Here is a 22592-nt window from a genome sequence, read left to right on the forward strand (position 1 = left end):
TGTGTGTGTGTGTGTGTGTGTGTGTGTGTGTGTGTGTGTGTGTGTGTATTCTGGAAAGTAAGGAAATGATTAGTAGCTTTTAGCAAATTTAGTTCTGGCAGTGCCTTTAAGGTACTCGTGATTTCTAACAAACAGCTGTTTCAGTTAAGGGCCTTTATTATGTATTTAACCAGTTTTGCAGAACTGAGAATTCTTTTAAAAGAAATGCTTGATAAATTTATACCAGTTAGCCAGTAAGTGTCTTTTTATTTTTTAATGCTGAAGAGAATTTATTTTACTATGGTCTTTCTGAATGGGATTATATAAAATAAATAAGGTTAATTCAGATTATAGAAGCATGTCACATTCCAGTGTGTAGTTAATTAGTAGGAATACAGAGTTGGCAGAAGTTACATATAAAGTTTAGAGGCTGTTAGGTTAATTAGATTAACTTGATAGAAAGTGAATTAATCAAATTTGAGACATGAAAGAATTTTAAACTAATTTACGTTCAAATTTCCTTTACTTCTCCTGTATCAGTACAAAACAAGCACATTTGCTTGGGAATCCTTGGGCCAGAGTGGGTTTTATAATTATATTTTCAGATTGGAAATTATATTTATAATTATATTTTCAGGGGAAAAACAGAAAATAGCTTGGGGCCAGTTTTTTAAATCTCAAGTCCATATTCATATGTTTAAAAACAATGTATTAGATTAAAAAAAAACCCTGCTGTCTGTTGAATATTATGCTTATTTTAGGTATTGAGTCTGGATTTTCCTCAATATTGGAATGAATAATGCCTTATATTTGTATACTGCTTTTAATTTTTCAAGATACTGGAGCTCAGCCAAGATGACGGAGTAAAAGCAGTGACTTGCTTAAACTATCCCCCAACTCCTCCAAATACCTGTAAAAAATGACTCTAAACAAATTCTAGAGCAGCAGAACCCACAAAAAGAGTAAAACCAATTTCCAGCCCAAGACAACCTAGAAGGTTGACAGGAAAGGTCTGTTGCACCAGGCTGGGAGAGGAGTGCAGTTCAGTGTGGTCTGCCCAGGCAAAGACAGGGGCCCGGCAAACCTGGAGCAGGCCTCAGGGGACTGAATCAAGGGGAGCTGTGGTGGTTTCCAGACTTCTCAACCAATAAATGCCAAACACAACTCAGAAGGTCAGTGGGAAAGGTCTGTAGGACCTGGGTGAGATTAGGGCAGGCCAGCCCTGGCCCTCGTGCAGCCCCAGGGTGGCAGCCACCTCGGCAGTGCGGCAGTGGCTACTTCCAGAGCTCTCTGTGGACAGATGGTGGATCAAGTGGCTGATCAGAGGGGGATTGCAGGGATCTCTTTGCTGATACTGAGGCAGAATTCTCTTGCTTTACCTGTGCTTGGATCTGGGTCACAGTCCTAGGTGGGGGTCCTGGGGAAAGGAGAAGTGCTGGCGTGGTGGAGCTTGTGGCTGCAGTGGAGAGGGAATCCTCCTCACAGTTCCAAAGCAGAAAAGAGTGCTTGTGGTCACTCATAGACCAGAGCACAAGCCAGGAAAGGAGTAAATACTTCTCCTTTAATCATACCATCTTGGGAGAACTGAAAATTTACAGGTTCCTAGAAGTACCTCTGAAAACAGCTGCACAAAATCCCTGAAACTTGGGATAGTGCACCCTCCACACTGGAAGCAGAACCCTACCTTAACAAAGAGTTTAAAAGACAAGTAATTGACTGGGAAAATGGGCAAATAGTGGGAAAAACTCAAACTATAGACTCTTACTTTGGTGACAAAGAAGATCAAAACATACAACCAGAAGAAGACAACAAAATTAAAGCTCCTACATCCAAAGCCTCCAAGAAAAATGTGAATTGGTCCCAGGTCATGGAAGAGCTCAAAAAGGATTTTGAGAAGCAAGTAAGAGAAGTAGAGAAAAAACTGGAAAGAGAAATGAGAGTGATGCAAAAAAATCTTGAAAAAAAAGTCAGCAGCTTGCTAAAGGAGACCCCAAAAAATACTGAATAAAATAACTGCTTAAAAAATAAGCCTAACCCAAATGGCAAGAGAGGTCCAAAAAGTCAATGAGGAGAAGAATGCCTTCAAAAGCAGAATTGGCCAAATGGAAAAGGAAGTCCAAAAGCTCACCAAAGAAAATAATTCCTTAAAAATTAGAATGGAGCAAATGGAAGCTAATGATTCTTTGAGAAATCAAGAAATTATAAAACAAAACCAAAAGAATGAAAAAATAGAAGAGAATGTGAAATATGTCATCAGAAAAAGAACTGACCTGGAAAACAGATCCAGGAGAGATTATTTAAAAATTATTGGACTACCTGAAAGCCATGATCAAAAAAAGAGCCTAGACATCATCTTTCAAGAAATTATGAAGGAAAACTGCCCTAGTATTCTAGAAACAGAGGGTAAAATAGAAATGGAAAGAATCTACTGATCACCTCCTGAAAGAGATCCCCAAAGGAAAACTTCTAGGAATATCATAGCCAAATTCCAGAGTTCCCAGGTCAAGGAGAATGTACTGTAAGCAGTCAGAAAGAAACAATTTAAGTATTGTGGACACACAATCAGGATAACACAAGATTTAGTAGCTTCTACACTAAGGGATCAGAGGACTTGGATTATGATATTTTGAAGGTCAAAGGAGCTAGGATTACAGCCACGAATCACCTGCCCAGCAAAACTGAGTATAATCTTTCAGGGGAAAAATGGATTTTCAGTGAAATAGAGGACTTTTAAGCATTCTTGATGAAAAGACCAGAGCTGAATAGAAAATTTGACTTTCAAATACAAGAGAAAGTATGAAAAGGTAAATAGGAAAGGAAAGAGAAATCATAAGAGACTTATTAAAATTTAACTGTTTATATTCCTACATGGAAAGATGATATTTGTAACTTGTGAGACCTTTCTCAGTATTAGGATAGTTGGAGGGAATACACACACACACACACACACACACATACACACAGATATTTATAAATATATATATATATATATATGTACATAGAGAGAGAGAGAGAGAGAGAGAGACGGCACAGGGTGAGTTGAATATGAAGGGATGAAAGTTGTACTGGGAGGAAGAGAAAGGAAGAGATAGAATGGGGTAAATTATCTCATAAAAGAGGGAAGAAAAAGTTTTTACAGTGGAAGGGAAGAGGGGGGAGGTGAGAGGTAATGAATGAATCTTACTGTCATCGGATTTGGCTTAAGGAGAGAATAACATACACACTCAACTGGGCATGGAAGTCTGTCTTACCCTACATGAAGATAGGGGGAAAGAGGATAAGAGAGAGGGGGGATGATAGAAGGGAGGGCAGATTGGGGGAGGGGGTAATCAGAAGCAAAACACTTTTGGGGAGGGACAGGGTCAAAGGAGAGAATAGAATAAACAGGAGAGCAGGATAGGATGGAGGGAATTATAGTTAGTATTTCACAACATGACTATTATGGAAGTGTTTTGCATGACTACACATGTATAACCTATGTTGAATTGCTTGCCTTCTCAATGAGGGTGTGTGGGGAGGGAGAAAGGGAAAGAATTTGGAACTCTAAGTTTTAAAAATGAATGTTAGGGGAGAGATGGGGAGAAAATTTGGAACTCAAAATCTTGTGGAAGTGAATGTTGAAAACTAAAAATAAATAAATAAATTTAAAAAATTTTCAAGATACTTTCAGTAAATACTCAAGGAAAGAAGGTATATATACAGAAGGATAATAATTATTCAGGGTAAAAGTGTCAAATGAGTGGTCTTATGACAATTCTGTGAAGTGGATACTATTAGTATTACTTTCCCCATTTTATATATAAGGAAACCAAGGTTCAGAGACTTGTACTCAATTCATCAACTTGTCAGAGCTGAGATTTTTACACAGGTTTCTCGTGATTCTAAGTTCAGAAGTCTTTCCAGTGTGGTACTCTATGTTATGGTAAAGTTACATGTTCAGACAAATGTCAGTATGTCACACTTATGTAAGAGTTACTCATCCTCCTCCCAAATGCAGCACATTCTCTTAGATTAGATTTTGTGCATGTTAGTCCTCTTAGCAGAAATATTAGAAAATAATAGGTTGCTCTTGTTAGTTGTAAAATAAACAAATATCTAGTCAGAATCAGCTTGGATAGTATGGACATAGAAGAGAGAAAATATTCCAAATGTCTCTCCTTTCCTTCTTTGCAGAGACTGAGGGACCACAGGCATGGAACATTGCAGCCCTGGTTGAAGTGTTAATTTATCTTTAAGTACTTGTTGGGTAGCCTGCAGTTGCATAGTGGAAATGAAGGTGGTATAAAACCAAAAATACATTTTAAAACTAAGAATTTTATTCTAACATTTTTCCTTTGCCTTCAAGAGCTGAGTAATTAAAATTCAATTAGAAGGTTTAGCTGTGTGAAGAGAGGATTTTTTTAACCCCGGTTACCTGGGGGTTCAGTAATATGAGTATCTCACATTTTGGCTAGGCCATCTCCAAGTTCTGGTAAAGTAATATAACCTTCCATGGGGAATTCTTTTATCAGACAATTGAGAGCTTGCATGAAAATAGAGAAGTCTTAGAAGGCACATGTGTCTTAAATTCACTTTTCCCCCTCACTGCAGCCTTCCCCACTCCATCAGTCTTCTCTGTTGTCCTAAAAGGCTGTAATAAAAAAAAACAACTACATTTTTAAAACTAAAACTTTTTTTTAAAACTTTAAAACTGCATTTGTATTGCTATCTTTGTTACACTGCCTAAGTTTCCCCCTTACATTGTTCTCCTTTCCCATCCCAAAGAGCCATCTCATATAATGAAGAATTCTTTAAAAAAAAAAAAAGTGGGAGAGAAAAAAATTGGCAAAATTAATCAATAATTTTTTAAAAATCTGATATATTCAGTGTTCCACATATGTGGATGCCCTGCCCCCTACACCTGCAAAGGAAATGGGGGAGGTGTCACCTCCTATCTCTTCTTTAGGTGCAAGCTTGTTCTTTGTGATTTTACAACATTCATGTTCAGTTGTTTCGTGGTTGCTGTTCTTTCCACTTACATTTTTGAAGTCATTGAATGTATTATTTTCTTGGCTCCACTTACCCCATTTTGCATCAGTTCATATAAGTCTTTCCGCGTCTCTGTGTATTCATCATATTATTTCTTATAGCACAATATAATTCCATTATATCTACTTTGTTACCAGTTCTTTGCTACCACAAAAAACAACACTGCAAATATTTTTGTGTATATGGGAAGTGGGAGCAATTATTGGTTTTTCTGTTATCATTTTTAATATTTCACAAAAGTAACTTCATCATGGAATACAATGAGTTAAGACATCACCTTACTCTAAATAATAGCTGACATTGATGCTTCACATTTTACAAAGCTCTTTCCTTGCATTTCTGATGTAGCTAGTTCTCTACAGAAGTATGTATGATGCTGCTTATTTTCCTAGAGAGATATGTAGCTGGCTAAATTCCAAAAGTGTATCTGATCTTAATTAGTTCACTAAACTTAACATCAAGCATCAATTATGTATATATGTTCAGAAAGGTCATCATTTCAGGGGCATTTAGGGTTGCATTTATGATTTGGATTAAGAAGAGATCATAGGTCATGTTTCCTCTAGTTGGTCCCTGAATCTCTTGTCATGTGTTTGACTGGTCTTCATGCCTAGCCTAATTTCTTGTCCTGGTAAAGAGCTAGACCCTTTTTTTCTAGTGTATTGGGCCTTTGCTGTCTCTCTTAGTTAATATTAAATAAGTAAAATTTTGGTCAGTTTTGAATGTTGTTAGCTAGAAGATGTTTAAGTTTTATTTTTTTTTTAATTTTTTTTGGGGGGCTAGGCAATGGGGTTAAGTGACTTGCCCAGGGTCACATAGCTAGTAAGTGTTATGTGTCTGAGGTCAGATTTGAACTCAGGTCCTCTTGACTCCAGGGTCAGTGCTCTATCCACTACACTACCTAGCTGCCCCTTAAATTTTATTTCTTCAACTGAATTAATCTGTTTTCCTTGCCTTTGTATTTCTGTCCATTTCTTCAGTTTGATACAAAATCCATTCCCTAAGGTTTCGTGCACTTTATCAAAGTTTGCTTATCAGAGGGATCATAGATCTTTCGCTAGAAGGGACCTTGGCCATCTAGTCTAACCACATCGTTTTGTAGGCTAGGAACTGAGACCAAAGGAGTGAGCCAAGTAACTTGACCAAGATCATTCAGGTAATAAATGGCAGAGGTGGAATTTGAACCTAGATTTTCTGACTCAAGAGTCACTGCTTTGTACCAAAGATACGCATAATGACTTTCTAGTTGCTGATGGAAAGTGAAATGATATTTGTTCTACTGGGGACAATCTTTCAAACTGTGCCTTCTACCTATTGTTGTTCAGCCATATCTGACTTTTCATGATGTCCATGGGGTTTTCTTGGCAGAGATACTGGAGTGATTTGCCGTTTCCTTCTCCAGTGGATTAAGGCAAACAGAGATTAAGTGACTTGCCCAGGGTCAAACACCTAGTGTCTGAGGGTGGATTTGGATTCAGTTCTTTCTGACTCCAGGTCCAGCACTCTATCCACTGAGCCAACTAGCTGCCTCCTATTAGCAATGTGTATATTGATTGTAGGTTCTGCCTGGCAGAAAATATTGCATTAGTACAATTACCTAGAAATCTGAAATAAAACTGGTAGGAGGATCAAAGCAAGAGCAACTTGATTGGCTTAAACTTTTGTACAACTGGATAAATAAAAGCTTTGACTGCTCTTAGTTTTGTAAATATTTGATTATTTATTTTAAAGCTATTTGTTTGCAATAAATGCCATTAACATCTTTCACAGAGCCAAAGGGACTTTCTGACCCTGACCTAATAGAATCTTAAATATCATTCAGATAGATGACTACTTGTTGTTGCTCAGTCCTAACCAACTCTTTGTGACCCTTTTGGGGGTTTTGTTGGCAAAGATACTGGAGTGGTTTGCCCGATGAAGATACTAAGGCAAACAGGGTTAAGTGACTTGCTCAGGGTTACACAACTATTAAGTGTCTGAGGCTGGATTTGAACTCAGGTCTTCTTGATTCCAGGCCTGTTGTACAGCTCTGTTGTACCACTAAGCTGCCCTAGAGGGCTACTTCCTTCTGCTTAACTTGTCTTAATTTTGGCTGTGCTATTCTTCACTTGTAATTGTTGTGGTGTTTTAGAATGGTTTGGGGCTTTAAGATTATCTAATTCAGTCCCCTTCTTTTACAGATAAGAAACTTTGAAGACTAGAGAGAGAGACTTGTCCAGCTAGCTGGTTTTGTCTAATAGAGTACCCAGATTTGTTATATGTCATTGTGGGATTTGGAGTGAAGTTCTTAAAGCTTAAGATAATAGTTATAGAGGGGCCTGTGGACAAGAAAGGAGAAAGGTGGAGGGATGGACAAAAAGAAAAAAAGGAGCCAAAGAAGGAATAAGGAAGAAATGAGACCCAATGAGGGAGATTTCTATAGCACTACCTTATTAGGAAGGACAAGAAGTTAAACTTGATGGGTGTTACCTTGTTAGGGTAACAGGGAAACTTAAAGTGAGAATGCCTTGTGATTTGCTCCACAGGCCAGAACTATGACTGCTGGATGGAAATTGCAGAGGTTGGATTTAGGCTTGATATAAGGGGGAAAGCTCTCAATAATTTTTAGCTATCCCAAAATAAAATGGGCCACCTTGAAAGGAAATGGGGCTTTCCTCTCACTAGAAGTCTTAAAGGATGATTGGATAACTACTCAAGGGGAATGTTGTAAAGGGGATTCTTTTTCAGGTACAGATTGGACTAGGTCTCTTCTAAGGTCCCTCCTAGCTCTGAGATTTCTGTGATTCTAATGGTAGAAACATCTTTACTTAGGGTTGGGAAGAAAGAAACTTCTCTTTCTTCCATTTCTCTCATCTGGATCAGACCATGGAATGGTGAAGGATATTTGTTGGCCTGGATCCTGCCTATAGGCCGTGATTCACTGAACCCTGCTTTAGGACAATGTTTTCAACCAGTACCTGTGCCTTTGTTGGTTGGGCATGTTGAACTGAGAGCTTTCTATCACTGAAGCAGTTAAGAGTTTGGATGACCACTTGCTAGAGTTGTTGTAGAAGGAATTTTTATATGGGGATAGGGGGAGGTTGCACCAGATAATGTGACCCTTGCCTATATTCCAAGTCTTGAGTTCTGTCCTCCTTACTTTCCTCCCTGCTTTCTACATTTCAGCGACATTGGTCTATTTGTAATTCCTCAAATATGACACTCTGTCTCATTTCCCTTCTCTATGCCATTTTACTAGTCAGTCAGGCAAAATAAGCATTTTTAAGCACCTGCTATGTGCCAGATACTGTGCTAAGTACTAGGGATATGAAGAAAGGTAAAACAGTTTATCTTCGAGGAGCTTATAATCTAATGAGAAGATATTCAAACAAATATGTACAAATAAGGTATATGCCGGATAAATAGGAAATAATCAACAGAGAATAGGCAATAAAATTGAAAGGGATTGGGAGTGATTTCCTGTAGAAGATGAGATATTAACTGTGATTTGAAGGCAGCCAGGGAAGACAGGAAGCAGAAATGAGGAGGGAGAGTATTTAGGGCATGGAGGACAGTCAGAGAAAATACCTGGAGCTGAGAGGTGGAGAGTCTTGTCTTTGAAACAGCCACGTCACTGGACTAAATAGGTGGTAGGGTAGTAGTGGTGGGGGCCTACATTATAAAGGGCTTTGAATGCCAAAGAAAGGATTTATATTTGATTCTGGATGTGAGATGGTGCCATCAAAGTTTATTGAGTAGGGGAGTGATGTGATCCAACCTATCTTTGGGAAAATCACTTTGATAGCTGAGTCTTGGAGCATGGACTAGACAGAGGAAAGACTTGTGGCAGGCAGACCCACCAAGCACTGGCTGTCCCTCATGCCTGGAATGCTCCATTCCATCTACTCCCCCATTAAACATGTGCTTCTTGAGGGCAGAGGTTATTTTTGTGTTTCTTTGTATTCCCAGAGATTAGCACAGTACTTCTTTCTAAGCAACCAGTGTAATATAGCACTTATCTTCTGAGACTCAGGTACTACAGTTATCCCTTCCATATCATAATTTCCCCATTGCAGTTTCGGTATGTTATAGTTTGGCATAAAAAAATTAAATGGGAATTTTGGGGGAGTTTTGTGGAAGCCACAGACGACACATGAAGGCCAGCAGATGACACAGAGCCCATGACCAATACTTAACCCAAATTTTACAATAAGATACCCCATAAAAGAAAAAGAAAAAATTCAGACTTCTTTTTTGTCATGAAGGAAGGGCCAAAAAATTTTTATGTGGATTATCCAGATCATGAGGGCACCACACCCTTAACCTTAACCCCCAAGATGTGGAAGGGATAACTGTAGTTGATACTCTGCCATTAATTAATTTACAATTGTAAGCAAGTCTTTTCAGCTCTTTATTTTAATGTATTTATCTGTAAAATGGGAATAGTATTAGTCCTTTGTGAAAATACATTGTAAAAGCAAAAGACCAATTCCCTGAATTCAAGATATACACATAAAACTATATTTGTGTGTGTGTGTGTGTTAATGACAATCAAAACAAGTTTAGTTCTCTAAATCCCACAGTATTCTTTTTTGATAGCTTTGGTTCTGTACTCTGTGTTACAGTGTTATCACTACTCATTTATCAAATGTAACAAGATACTGATTGAAATTCAGGCTGTTAGGATGTTAGAACTAGAAGAGGCCTTAAAGATATCGTTCGGTACAACCCTCTCATTCTGTGCTTTGTCATCTTGTACAAGTGAAAATTTTACTTTAGACTGGATTCTTTTTATTCAGAATTTAGAGCTGGGGGGGATCCTTAGAGGCCATCTAGCCCAACTCCTGCTTTTACAGACTGAGCTTCATGGAGGCAAAGTGTCTTAGGTATAAGCGGCAGAAGCAGGATTTGAACTCAGATTCTTTGATTCCAACTCTAGCATTCTTTCATTTTCACTAGTCTGATTCCCATCGTGATTCTGGACAATAGTCACTTTCTATCCTTTTCTCAAAATAACTTCGCTGTAGTGCTGCTTGTGAGTTTCTTGTACAGAAGGCTTACATTGAAAAGCAAAGCCCATCATTCACCCATGACAATGGAAGGGCTTATTCATTCTTAAAAAGAAAAAAAAAAGACAGTAACTGCTTTGTTTATTCACTAAACAAATGATTTTTCAAAGAATCAGAGTAAGAAAAAAATGAGTTAAGTATAAAAAGGGATATAGAAACTTATCACTAAAGAATAGTTTTTGTTTTTTTTCCTTCTCTTCCCACCCTCCCAGGCCCAGGGCACCTGTTTTTACCTTAAATTGAGTAAAAGTTTCTTTATGTTTCATCTTGTTTTATAACCTCACATATCAGAATGAGCAGGTAGCTTATTCAGGCTCCTCAAGAACTTAGTGCATTAGGACCATCATGATTAACCTCAATTATCAATTACGTTGTAGACATAGAAGGTGCAGGAAGTTAGGACTGAATCTATATTAACCTGAAAGCCTCTATTTTTTTTGAATATGTCATTGATATTTATTTACCAGTTGAAAAAATCATTTACTTAATTATATTATTGTGTCCTTTGCATAAATATAGAACTTAGACTGGATACTATAATTATGACTGACTTCCTACAAACTCCTATCAAAAGCACTTTTTCCCTAACTTATTTTGCCTTCTTTGTTAAAATAATCTGTGTCATCAGTGTCCTCTAGCTTTCTAGTAGCCAAAACATTCCCTGTTTACTAGTAGCAAATTACTAGTAGTAAAAAGTAATACTGGGTGTCATTTCAAAATTCCTTATCAAAAGAATGTGTTGAAAATATCTCTCTGTCATGAAGTTTCTTGATTGTGTTATGGGGTAGATTTGAGAGCTTATTCTTCCCAATTTTAATACTTTATTTTTTAATATTTTCAATTAAGATTTTAATTAAAAATTTTAATTTTAATACTTTAATACTAAAACTAAGGAGTATTAAATACTTAATAGTGAGACGTGGTGGTGGTCATAGTGTCTTAGTCACAGTAATGTCTATGGTATGAATGTGTATTTTGCAAGAAACTGAATACTTTACAGAAATATAATTATTATATAACTAAGTGTGGTGAGCATTCATCAGTGCTAAATTTAATAGTAACATTTATGGAACAAACTTTTAAAATGTAACCCATATGTTAATGGAACACAAAGAGAATGGATTCAGTCTTGTATCCGTAGTAAGGTTTTTATATGGCTTGTGTTTTGTCTCTGGGACTGAAATTGACTCTTTTCTAGGATTTTCAAGTCGGCTAACCTACAAGCAACTCAGTAATTCTCTATGTTTGATGAGCCATAGCATTCCTGTTATGCCTGAAACTAGATCTAAATTATTAATTGGGAAGATAATATGGTATAATAGAAAGAACTCTGGCCTGAGTCAGACCTGAATTTTAGTCCCATCTCAGCTACCAATTGGACCTAAGCCATATTAGTTAAACTCACTGAACCTCAGTTTCTGTTTTTGTGAAAAAAAAAAAAAGAAAAGAAAAGAAAGAAAGAAAATGAGGCAGTTGGAGAAGATGTTCTCTAAGGTCCCTTCTTGCCCAAATATGTTATGATTTTAAGAATTAAGGTGCAATTCCTCCCAGGACTACTTACATTTTTAAAATATCCATTTTAAATGTAAAGTGTTACATATTCTTGATAGGTATAGTCACTATGTTGGTTGCTTTTGCTAACTTCCTTTGTTATAAGGTAGAGTTTTATAGGGGAAGAAGCACACCAGGAAATGACTGGTATGATAATGCCACAAAGGGCATCCGTAAGACTGATCAAAGAAAAGGCACCCACTTTAAGTTAATATTGTAGAGGAACATCATTAGTAGGCTGGTGGGAGCATTTCTCCAGATGTCTGTCACTGAGCCTTGAAGTATAGAGGGTAGGAAATTAAAGAAAATAAAGCTAGCAGAGAAGAAAAGTAATAGGTAAAATTACCATAAGTGACTAAAATCCACCTTCTGCTGCTGTATGTTTTAGAATAAAAGCCCGTTCGGTCTACTTTTCAATCCTGTATGGCATAGTGAAAAGAGACCACTGTTTGAGAGTTTGCCTGGCTTTGAGTTGCAGACAAGCTTCAGACACTCCCTCTGCAGTCTTGGTCAAGCTGTCCCTGTCCTTGTCCTCTGCCTCTCAGTTTTCTCATTTTTCTTCCCAGTTTTCTTTTTTTATTATGAATTTAATCTTGTACAAACATTTTAACATACAAAGATGAAAAAAGAAGTGAACTAAACTTCTATTATAGTTTGTTTTAGGGGAAGTATATATTACATTTAATATTACGGCAATAAAATTGCGCATTTATTCTAAACTTTTTCTTGAGTGTATTTTAAAAATATTTTATTGCTGTTCTTAAATGAATATTTTATCTCTATCAATTCTAATTGCCATTTCATAGAAGCCCTCTTCCTGCCTCTCCCTTTTAGCTGTAGGTGAATCATTTAATAGTGATTCTTAGAGATGCTTACATCTAGCAAGTGAATCCAGAAGATTTATTTTCCATTTGACATAAACTTACTTCCCTATCTGGTAACTATTTCCTGTCATAGAAATACTACTGCTGTAAGCAGTCACTTCTCCCTTTCTCTTTGGCAAAACCTATTCACATTTTATCACATTATTTCAGTGCTGGAAGTGACCTTAGAGAGTATCTAGTCCAATCTGTAGTCATAGAAAAATCTTCTCGCAGCATCACTGACAAGTGGGCATCCAGAAGAACTTTGTGGCTGTTGATTCAAGTTAGCAATGTGCTGAGTATTCCTGAGGAGATGTTCAGCAGTAGAGCAACTTCTTTCAGGCTCTGGGAATTGGAAGAGATTATTTTCACTAACACATGATCTCCTCGAGGACAAGGAGGCCAGCCCCTAGTTAGGCCCCTAAAATTAGTGCCATCTTCCATCTCTATATCAGGGAAGATTATCCTGATATTTCCATTATTCCTTCCACATAATCTAGTGATAGAGAGTCCACATACAGATAGATATTCACAAGGAGAAGCTTCATGTAGCCAACCACAGCCGTGTTGGCTTCTGTGGCACCTTCTCATAAAGTAGCAATAAGTGCCACAGGCTGCCTCTGTTTCACCTCTTCTGGAATGTCATCCTTCAGGGTATTCACATCTGTCTCATACTGTAGGCAAAAAGGAAATCCACATTCTGGCAGACTTCCTGAAGCAAAGACGTTGTCTGGAGGCGATCTTCTTTCATTTCTCCACAGAATCCAATAATGAAATCACTGCTGAAGCTCACTCCTGGAACAGACTCTCTGATATGGTGAATCAAGTCCAAATAAACTTCCCTTGTATATCTTCTCGTGATTTCCAAGACCAGACTGCTTCCACTTGGGGTTGGGAGGTGGATCTGTTTACAAATATTGTTCTGCTCCTGGATCAGTTGTAGAACTTCATCAGGAAAGTCCTTGGGGTGGGGAGAAATGAAGCTGATCCTCATTTCAGGATCAGCTCTGGAGACCTGATCTGGAAGATCAGCAAATTGAATTTGTAATTTGCACTAAATCCTTGACTCAGATGAGTAGGTATGGCATTATTGAATTGGATCTCTAAGTTGTCTTGATAGCTGTTGATATTTTGACCTAGGAGTGTTACTTCTTTCAGACCCTGCTTAGAGAGTTTCTTTACTTTCTCCAGAATGGAGGCAGTTGGCTGACTCCTTTCATGGCCTTGTGTGAAAGGCACAATGCAGTAGCTACACATGTTGTTATAACATCACATAATTGACACAAATGCTGATGTGGCGCTTGAATTTGTCTGGACCATCATGATGTCTGCACAGGTCACCTTTAGTAGAAGCAAAACATTAGCAGATTTCTGGCCAGAGTCATCCAAACTCGGCAGCCAAGGACGATCCAGCAACAACATCCATCGATTTTTCCCTGTGAATGATCTCCTCCTTCAACCTTTCGGCCATATATCTTAGAATTCCAATTCAAAGAGGAACTTGTGATTTGAAATATTTGGACTTTGCAGATTTAAGTTGATTTAAATTATTAAATGATTTTAAATGATAGCCTGTTCAGATTTCTCCCTGATTGAAAATGTGATAAGAAAAATCATATCAGCCCCATGGAGGCTTTTCAAATAGCCAGTCTTCTTCAGAATGGACCAAACAATTTCTGCATCATTAACATTCATTTGGCAGCCATAACTCTCTAAACAGACTTTTCTTCCCCTTCCTACAAGGGCTTCTGTAGTAAGATAAGGGGGTGGATCTTCTGCTGCAGGGGAATCAGATGAGTAGCTGAGGCATTTTTTAAAAAATGATATTTTATTCCCCCCCAATTTACATATAAAGACAATTTTTAACATTCATTTAAAAAAAAATTTTGAGTTCCAGATTTTCTCCCTTCTTTCCTCATATCATCCCTCCCTGACATAGTAAACAATTTGATATAAGGTATAAATGGTCAATCATGCAAAACATAGTACCATATTAGTTATGCTGTAAAAGAAGACACTCAAAGAAAAAAAAACAAAAAAAATAAAGTGAAAAATAATATGCTTTGATCTGCATTCAGACTCCATCAATTATCTCTCTCGAGGTGGATAGCATTTTTTATCATGAGTCCTTTGAAACTGTCTTGTATCATTGTATTGCTGAGAATAGCTAAGTCATTCATAGTTGATCATCATATAGTATTGCTGTTACTGTGTACAATGTTCTCCTGGTTCTGCTCACTTCACTCTGTATCAGTTCATGTAAGTCTTCCCAGGTTTTTCTGAAATTGGCCTGCTCATCATTTCATTCTTTTTTAAAATTTGTTTATTTTTAGTTTTCACCATTCACTTCCATAAGATTTTGAGTTACAGATTTTCTCCCCATCTCTCCCCTTCTCCCACCCCAAGACAGCATGCAATTTGATATAGGCTCTACATATACATTCATTTTATGTCTATTTTCACATTAGTCATGTTGTAAAGAAGAATAAGAACCAATGGGAGAAACCACAAGAAAGAAGAAACAAACAAACAAACAAAAAGAAAATGAGAGAGAGAGCAAATGATATGCTTTGATCTGCATTCAGACTCCATAGTTTTTTTTTTCTGGATATGGACAGCATTTTCCATCATGAGTCCTTTGGAGTTGTCTTGGATCCTTGCATTGCCAGGAAGAGATGAGTCTATCAAAGTTAGTTCTCGAACATTTGTGGTGATTACTGTGTACAATGTTCTTCTGGTTCTACTCATTTCACTCAGTATCAGTTCATTCAGGTCTTTCTAGGTTTTTCTGAAGTCTGCCTACTCATCATTTCTTATAGCACAGTAGTACTCCATCACAATCCTATGCCACAACTTGTTCAGCTGTTCCCCAATTGATGGGCATCCCCTCAATTTCCAATACTTTGCCACTACAGAAAGATGCTATAAATATTTTTGCACAGATAAATCCTTTTCCCTTTAAAAAAATCTCTTTGGGATACAGCCCTAGAAGGGCTATTGCTGGGTCAAAGAATATGCACGTTTTTTATAGCCCTTTGGCTATAAAAACATATTGTTTTCTAGAATGGTTGGATCAGTTCACAACTCCACCAGCAGTTCATTAGTGTCCCAATTTTCCCACATCACCTCCAACATTTATTATTTTCCTTTTCTGTCAGATTAGCCAATCTGATAGGTGTGATATGGTACCTCAGAGTTGTTTTAATTTGCATTTCTCTAATCAATAACGACTTAGAGAATTTTTTATACAACTATAGATGAACTGAAGCATTTCTTAAAAAGTGCTAATTGGTCCTGCTGCTAGTCTGGAGCTGAAATGCTTCCAGACTCTGTCATCTTGCTGTTTCTCTAACTCTGGATATACTTTTGCATTGTTTGTTGTTCTGTTGGTTGGTTGGTTGATTATTGTCCTTCATTCTTGAAAAGGACCAAAATGACATCACTATGTTAGAGTCAAGACTGTGGCTGATCAGACCAATACGAGCTCAGAATGCTCCACCACAGGTCGGGCACAAATAGTCCATATGAACATTTGGGGTGGATTCTCTAAATCTGTGAATCTTACATTTGCTTTGAGCTAGTTCAATTGTGCTTTGCTTATAGAGCACAGCACCTTCTCTGATGAGGGCACGCCATGCTGGGCCCTCCTGTGCCAATGTCTTCCACATCACACAATCAATTACAGAGTTCTTAAGGGAGACCTTGAGAATGTCCTTGTATGGCTTTTTCTGACTAACACGTGAGCACTTGCCTGTGTGAATACTCCATAAAATGGTCTTTTTGGCAAGCATATGTTTGGCATTTGAACAATGTGGCCAGTCCATCCGAGTTGCGCTCTCTGCAGTAGAATTTGAATGCTTGGCAATTTGGTTCAAGAAAAGACCTTAGTTAGCTGTGTAACCCTGGGCAAGTCACTTAACCCCAATTGCCTCACCAAAAAAAGCAAAAAAAAAAAAAAAAAAAAAAAAAGGACTTTAGTGTCTGGTATCTTATCCTGCCATGTGATCTTCAGAATCTTCCTAAGACAATTCAAATGGAAGTGATTCAGTTTCCTGTCATGGAGCTGGTATGTTGTCCCAGGTTACACAAGCATGCAGTAATCAAGTCAGCACAACAGCTCTGTAGACTTTCAATTTGGTAGTCAATCTAATACTTCTCTCCCACACTTTCCTTTGGAGCCTCTCAAACACTGAGGTAGTTCTGGCAGTGTGTGCGTCAACTTCATTATCAATGTGTGCATCCCTGGAAAGTATATTGCCAAGGTAAGAGAACTTATCCACAGTATCCAAAACTTTTCCATTTGTTGTAACCGATGGTTCCACATATGGATGGTGTGGTGCTGCCTGGTAGAGCACTTGTGTTTTCTTGGTGTTAATTGTTAGGCCAGAATTACAAAGCAGAAGAGAAATACTGCAACACATCCATACTTTGTTGCATCTCAGCTTCAGAGGCTGCATTGAGTGCACAATCATCTGCAAATAAAAAATCATTCACTAACACTCCTTCCACTTTAGTCATGGCTTGTAGCCTTTTCAAGTTTAAGAATTTACCATCAATGAGGTAGCTGACCTTGATGTCTCATTGTGTTTGACAACTTGACTGAAAACATCATGCTAAAAAGCTTGGGAGCAAGCACACACCCTTGCTTCACTCCATTGATGACTGGGAAAGCTTGAGAGCAGCATCCATTATTCAGAACCCGGCAAGCACACTGTCATGAAATTGACATATAATACTGATGAACTTCTCCAGGCAACTAAATTTTGACATAATTTTCCATAAGCCCTCATGATTGACAGTATCATAGGCCTTGGTCAGATCTATCGATGTTGTGTACAGACCTCGGTTCTACTCTTGGCACTTCTGAACTTGTCAGGGAGCAAACACTGTATCGACCATTCCTTGGCCCTTTCTGAAGCCACACTGGCTCTCAGGTAGATGGTATGAGATGTTGTTCTGTAGGTCATGAGGATCTGCCAGATTACTGAGGACAATAGACTCTGCCTTAGAGTCTGACTGGTTTCTGATGCATATCTTTTTTTGTTAATTAATTTATTTTGATTTATCAACAATCACTTCCATAAGGTTTTGAGTTTTAAATTTTTCTCCCCCTCCCTTCCCACCTCCCTCCCCAAGTCAGTGCACAACCTGATATAGGCTATACATACACATTGCTATTAAACATCTTTTCACATTAGTCATTTTGTAAGGAAGAATTAGAACCAATAGGAGGAACCACAAGAAAGAGGAAACAAAACACAACAGAAGAAAAAAATAGCAAATTGTATGCTTCGATCTGCATTCAAACTTCATAGTTCTTTCTTTGGATGTGGATAGCATTTTCCATCATGAGGCTTTTGGAGATGTCTTAGATCCTTGTATTGCTGAGAAGGATTAAGTCTATCAATATGAGTTATCACACAGCGTGGTTGTTACTGTGTACAATGTTCTCCTGGTTCTGCTCACTTCACTCAGCATCAGATCATTCAAGTCTTTCCATGTTTTTCTGAAGTCTGCCTGTTCATCATTTCTTATAGCACAATAGTATTCCATTACATTCATATACCACAACTTGTTCAGCCATTTCCCAACTAATGGGCATCCTCTTAATTTCCAGTTCTTTGCCACCACAAAAAGAGCTGCTATAAATATTTTTGTACATGTGGGTCCTTTTCCCATTTGTATGATCTCTCTGGGATACAGCCCTGGAAGTGGTATTGCTGGGTCAAAGGGTATGCACATTTTTATAGCCCTTTGGGCATAGTTCCAAATTGCTCTCCAAAATGGTTGGATCATTTCACAGCTCCACCAACAATGAATTATCCATTGTATATCTTAAAGGTCGCCTGTTGGGAGCAAGAGATTGAAACCCTGCAAAGACTTCCTGGCTTTGCAAGGATGCTTGGGAGAGTGACGAGCCAATAGCCAGATGCTAGGAGGCCCCGGTACCACCTTCCAGTTCTTCAGAGCTCCGAATCACTCCATGTTCCCTGGGTGACACTGCGCAGGCACGTCTCTGAAGCTCTCTCTCTCTCTCTCTCTCTCGAGCGCAACAAATCCATACATTGGCCATGTCTGAAAATGTGTGATGATGAAGAGGTCCCCTTACTTGTTGCCACAGAGGTGATAAACTAGAAGTAAGGAATAAGTCAGTCTTCTGAACCCTTGATTAGTCATTGTATTTGCTTACAGTTTTGAAGTTTTTTCAAAGTTGTTTTCCTTTACATTATTTTCTCCATCCTTTTCTTTGGGATAATACTGATTTTATTCTAATATCTACGTCTTAGGGGTGTTGTGGAGGTTTCACTTAATGAATGTCACGATGCATAAGAGGGATTCATGATTTCATAATATTTCTCTCTTTTTCTCTGTTTTGTGCATATGGAAATGATTGTGTTGATGTCAGTAAAGTTCCTTTAAAAATACATATAGTTAAAATGAAACAAGGGCAGGACAATGTCAGGTTGTTAGTTGATGAAATCCTTTTCTCCTTGTCCCATCATCAGCCCCTCATGTTTCAAAACACTTCATATCCAATTTCCTAACTTCATTCCTGGAACATCAAAAATCCCTCTGAAAGACCAAAGGTCTTTAGAGTTGCCCACCTTTGAACTAGACATTCATAAGATTTAATCAGATTGGGGAAAGACTCCCACCCCTGAGAGGGCTTGATTATTATTGTGTTAACCTGCTGAGGCTTCTTACTAATTGACCAAAGTGTGTGGAAATGGTTCAGCTACACATACCTCAAAGTATAGGTTTTCTTTCCTTATCCATAGGGTCACATGAAGACTATTTGGATTTTAACAGGGGAAAAAAGTGTGGCATGGACATAAGGGTCTGTCATGATATCCCTTTTCTCTTTCTCATTCTAGTTTTAGGGATGAAAGTCTCTAGAACTATCTAGCTCTGGCTGCCAGTTTAAGCCATGCATGTCCATCCATCAGGTCTCAATTTCTTCCTCTGCTCCTTTATTGCATTGGAGTGGTATGGAATGGGGAAAAGAAGGCCAGGCCCAGCCTCCCTCACCAAAATGGCTATTAGTCAAGTAAAAGAAGACAATATTTGTTTTTGAGCCATCTGAGGATTACTACATCAGTCATTTTCAACCTGTGTTTCATGAGCTATCTCTGAGGATTTCTTGAAAGGATGATATTGGTGAACATGCTTATTATTCGTGTGACATACCACATTTGCTTAGCACGAACACTTGCCATGATGTTACCCAGTCTAGGAACTCCTCCCACCATGCACATACCAAAAGGTAGCTGAGGGCCTCACAGGAGCAGGTATCAAGAAGCTATTCTTTGTACCAGCCTCCATTACTATTCCCTGCAGATGTTGGCTGTTCCCTACTAGTTGGATGCTGACCACACACCCGTTCTTCTTTTAGGTAACCCAGAGTCCTCTTAAGCCTGCCACCCCTTCCCCAATACTTATTGGTCAAAGACCTTCTTCTCTGCTATTCCTCCCAAAGGTCAATGGGACCTTACCATAGATACCCTGACCTTTATCCTCCTGAATCTTGGGTCTTTCCATCCCCTCTGAAATAGAATCCTCCTGTATTGTCTTCCCTAATTAGAATATGAGCTCCTTGAGAACAGGGATCATCACACTATTCTATTTGTATCCCCAGCTTTTAGCACGGTATTTGGCATATATTAAAAGCTTAATAAATTTTCCCCCATTCTTCTGCTTCTCATCTTTGCTGGGTGGGGATGAGGGGGAGGGATGAAGAATTTAGAACATGAACAAAACAATGAAAAAGATTCTATAAATTCAAGAGTTTGGAAACTTCAGTGCTGACAGAATTCCGTGATTGGTTATGTTGAATCACAGAATGTGGAATCAAGAAGGAAAAGAGGCAGCCTGGTGTAGTGGAAGACACATTGGGTTTGGAGTTAGTAGAACAAAAACCAAAATTCTTGTCCCACTTTTCCCTTCTGTCCTTCTCTTTTGAAGTCATGGAGTAGAGTAGGTCTGTAGCAATCAGAGTACTTTGTAGGAGCAAAGACTTGGCAGATCAAGTCTTGCCCCCCGGCATCTGAACTTAGGACATAATGTTCATTAAACTACATTCTACTCTCCTTCATCCACCCCTGATCCTTACTTGCATTGTCCTCCTCTATGTTCTTCCTTAGTTGGTATTTACCTCATCTTATGGTTATTCATATGCAACCACATAGCCCCTGCTTCTAACTTCAAGGAAAATTTAGAGACTGTAAATCTGAGTTCAAGTCTTTGCTCTTTATCTTTGGCAGTAGCCATAAATCTTCCACATTATCTTTCCTTCTGCCAGTATCATGCCAATCCTCATAACAAGTTATCAACCCTTAGGATATAGCTTCATTCTTGACCGAGTGAAGGTTAGGGAGGAAACAAAAGAACCGACTTCATTGCTTCCCTTAAACCACCAGGTGCATTATCAGACTTTGTGCCTTGGACCTGAGCCAGATCTTGCCCAGGCCCTATCAACCCAACCCTCAGCCAGTTTAACCCCTTGGCCACCATAACATCACAAGTTAACAAGCCCTGGGACCTTTGGGCAATACTTCTTGGGTTTTCAGATTCCTCCTCTAAGGGTTTTGGGTTAAATCATCTCTAAAGCCCTTCTAGCTTTAGCATCCTCTTATCAGTCCTATCTTAGAAATCATCTAGTACCTTATTTTTGAACCTCATTTGGCCAAAGAACACTATAAGTCTTGGAATATATTGATTGAACCCTTAAATGCTGGTGCAGATACATTAGGCTATACAATTTTGCTGGATTAAGGAAAATTGGGAGCAAAATAGAGGAGATGAAAAATATTTTTGTAATGAAGGATTGTTGTACATTAGCATTTTGACAGATATATGTGTATATGTGTGTAATTATATATGTATGTGTATATCTATATATATATGTACATATATGTGTGTATATACAATTTCCTATTTAAAATATTGGAAAGAAAGGTATTACTAACACAATTTATCCCCTTGCTTTACAGATGAGAAAACCTTGATATTGAGAGAAGTTAAATTATTTGCCCACATGGCTAATAGGTAGCAGAGCTATGGCTGGAACCTATGTCTCTTGATTCCTAAGCTACTGTTCTGCCTTCTATATCACCCAGTTTCTCCTAAAAACAAACAAAAAAGCCCCAAAATAAGCCTTGAGGTTTAATGGGCTTTGAATGCAGGACCCTCTTACAGTGAATGAGAATAATATTATTCAGCTAATGATCTGTTTTTACTTATAACCACTATATTTGCTTAAACCATCAAAGAGTACTTGAGGTTGGTAGTAATAGAAATAAATTGTGAAATAAGAAACAGACTAAGCAGAAAAATAAGTGTGTAGGTTGCAATGCTTATAATTGTTCCTGTTAAGAAGCTTATCCTGACAATTCAGAGTCCCTCAAAGGGAAACTTGCTTGGGTTGCTTGCACTTGCAGCATCACTATCTTAGATTTCATGAAGCATTTCCCTCCATTTCTCCTTTTTATGTTGGTAAGGCTTTTTTTAGATGACTGAAAATGAGCAAAGCAATCCCCTGTATGTATGTACATGTACATATAAGTACATGGGATAAAAATGCTCACAAGTATGTTTTAAAATTAGGATAATCACACGTAAATAAGCAAAATAATTACAGGGACCAGTTCCAACTCTTCTTATTTGGCACCATATTTGATATTCTTACTTATGGATTTAAATTACCTTTGACGACTGAGTGCTTTAGGTACTCTTTTCATGTTTGAAATAGACTTTTTCCACATATAGGAAGGTTGATTCTGTAGCACAAGATTTTATGTTCTTTTCTTGGCCATCTTCTGTCAGATGAGTTAGAAATCAGCAGGACCTATGCATTATTTAGCAGCTTAACATAAAGATAATCACATTCTAGTGCTTACTATTAATATTTATACAATCGTATTTTATTGTAGAGTTGTTTATATGGCATTCCATGTTAATAGCTGAGACCCTATGTAAATATAGTTAATGTGGGATCCTTTAAATAAATGATTTAAAAATAAGAAGTTTTCTATCTTTCCCAATGCAAGATTCTGATTTACATTTACTTTAAAAATACTTTGTTGCTACATAATCAGAACAACTTTGAGGTACAGCCTCTTGACCT

General features: G+C 38.0%; 1 protein-coding gene and 1 pseudogene across 1 annotated transcript in view; one reads left to right on the plus strand and one right to left on the minus strand.

Annotated features, from left to right (window-relative positions):
- The window catches only part of SLC16A10 (solute carrier family 16 member 10), a 141397-nt gene that overhangs the window by 30908 nt on the left and 87897 nt on the right, over positions 1-22592 (plus strand). The gene's annotated exons all lie outside the window — the stretch shown is intronic.
- On the minus strand, positions 12749-18542 carry LOC114037143 (annotated as a pseudogene).

Source organism: Vombatus ursinus, unplaced genomic scaffold, assembly GCF_900497805.2.
Source record: "Vombatus ursinus unplaced genomic scaffold, bare-nosed wombat genome assembly UNPS02000582.1, whole genome shotgun sequence".
NCBI lineage: Eukaryota > Metazoa > Chordata > Mammalia > Diprotodontia > Vombatidae > Vombatus > Vombatus ursinus.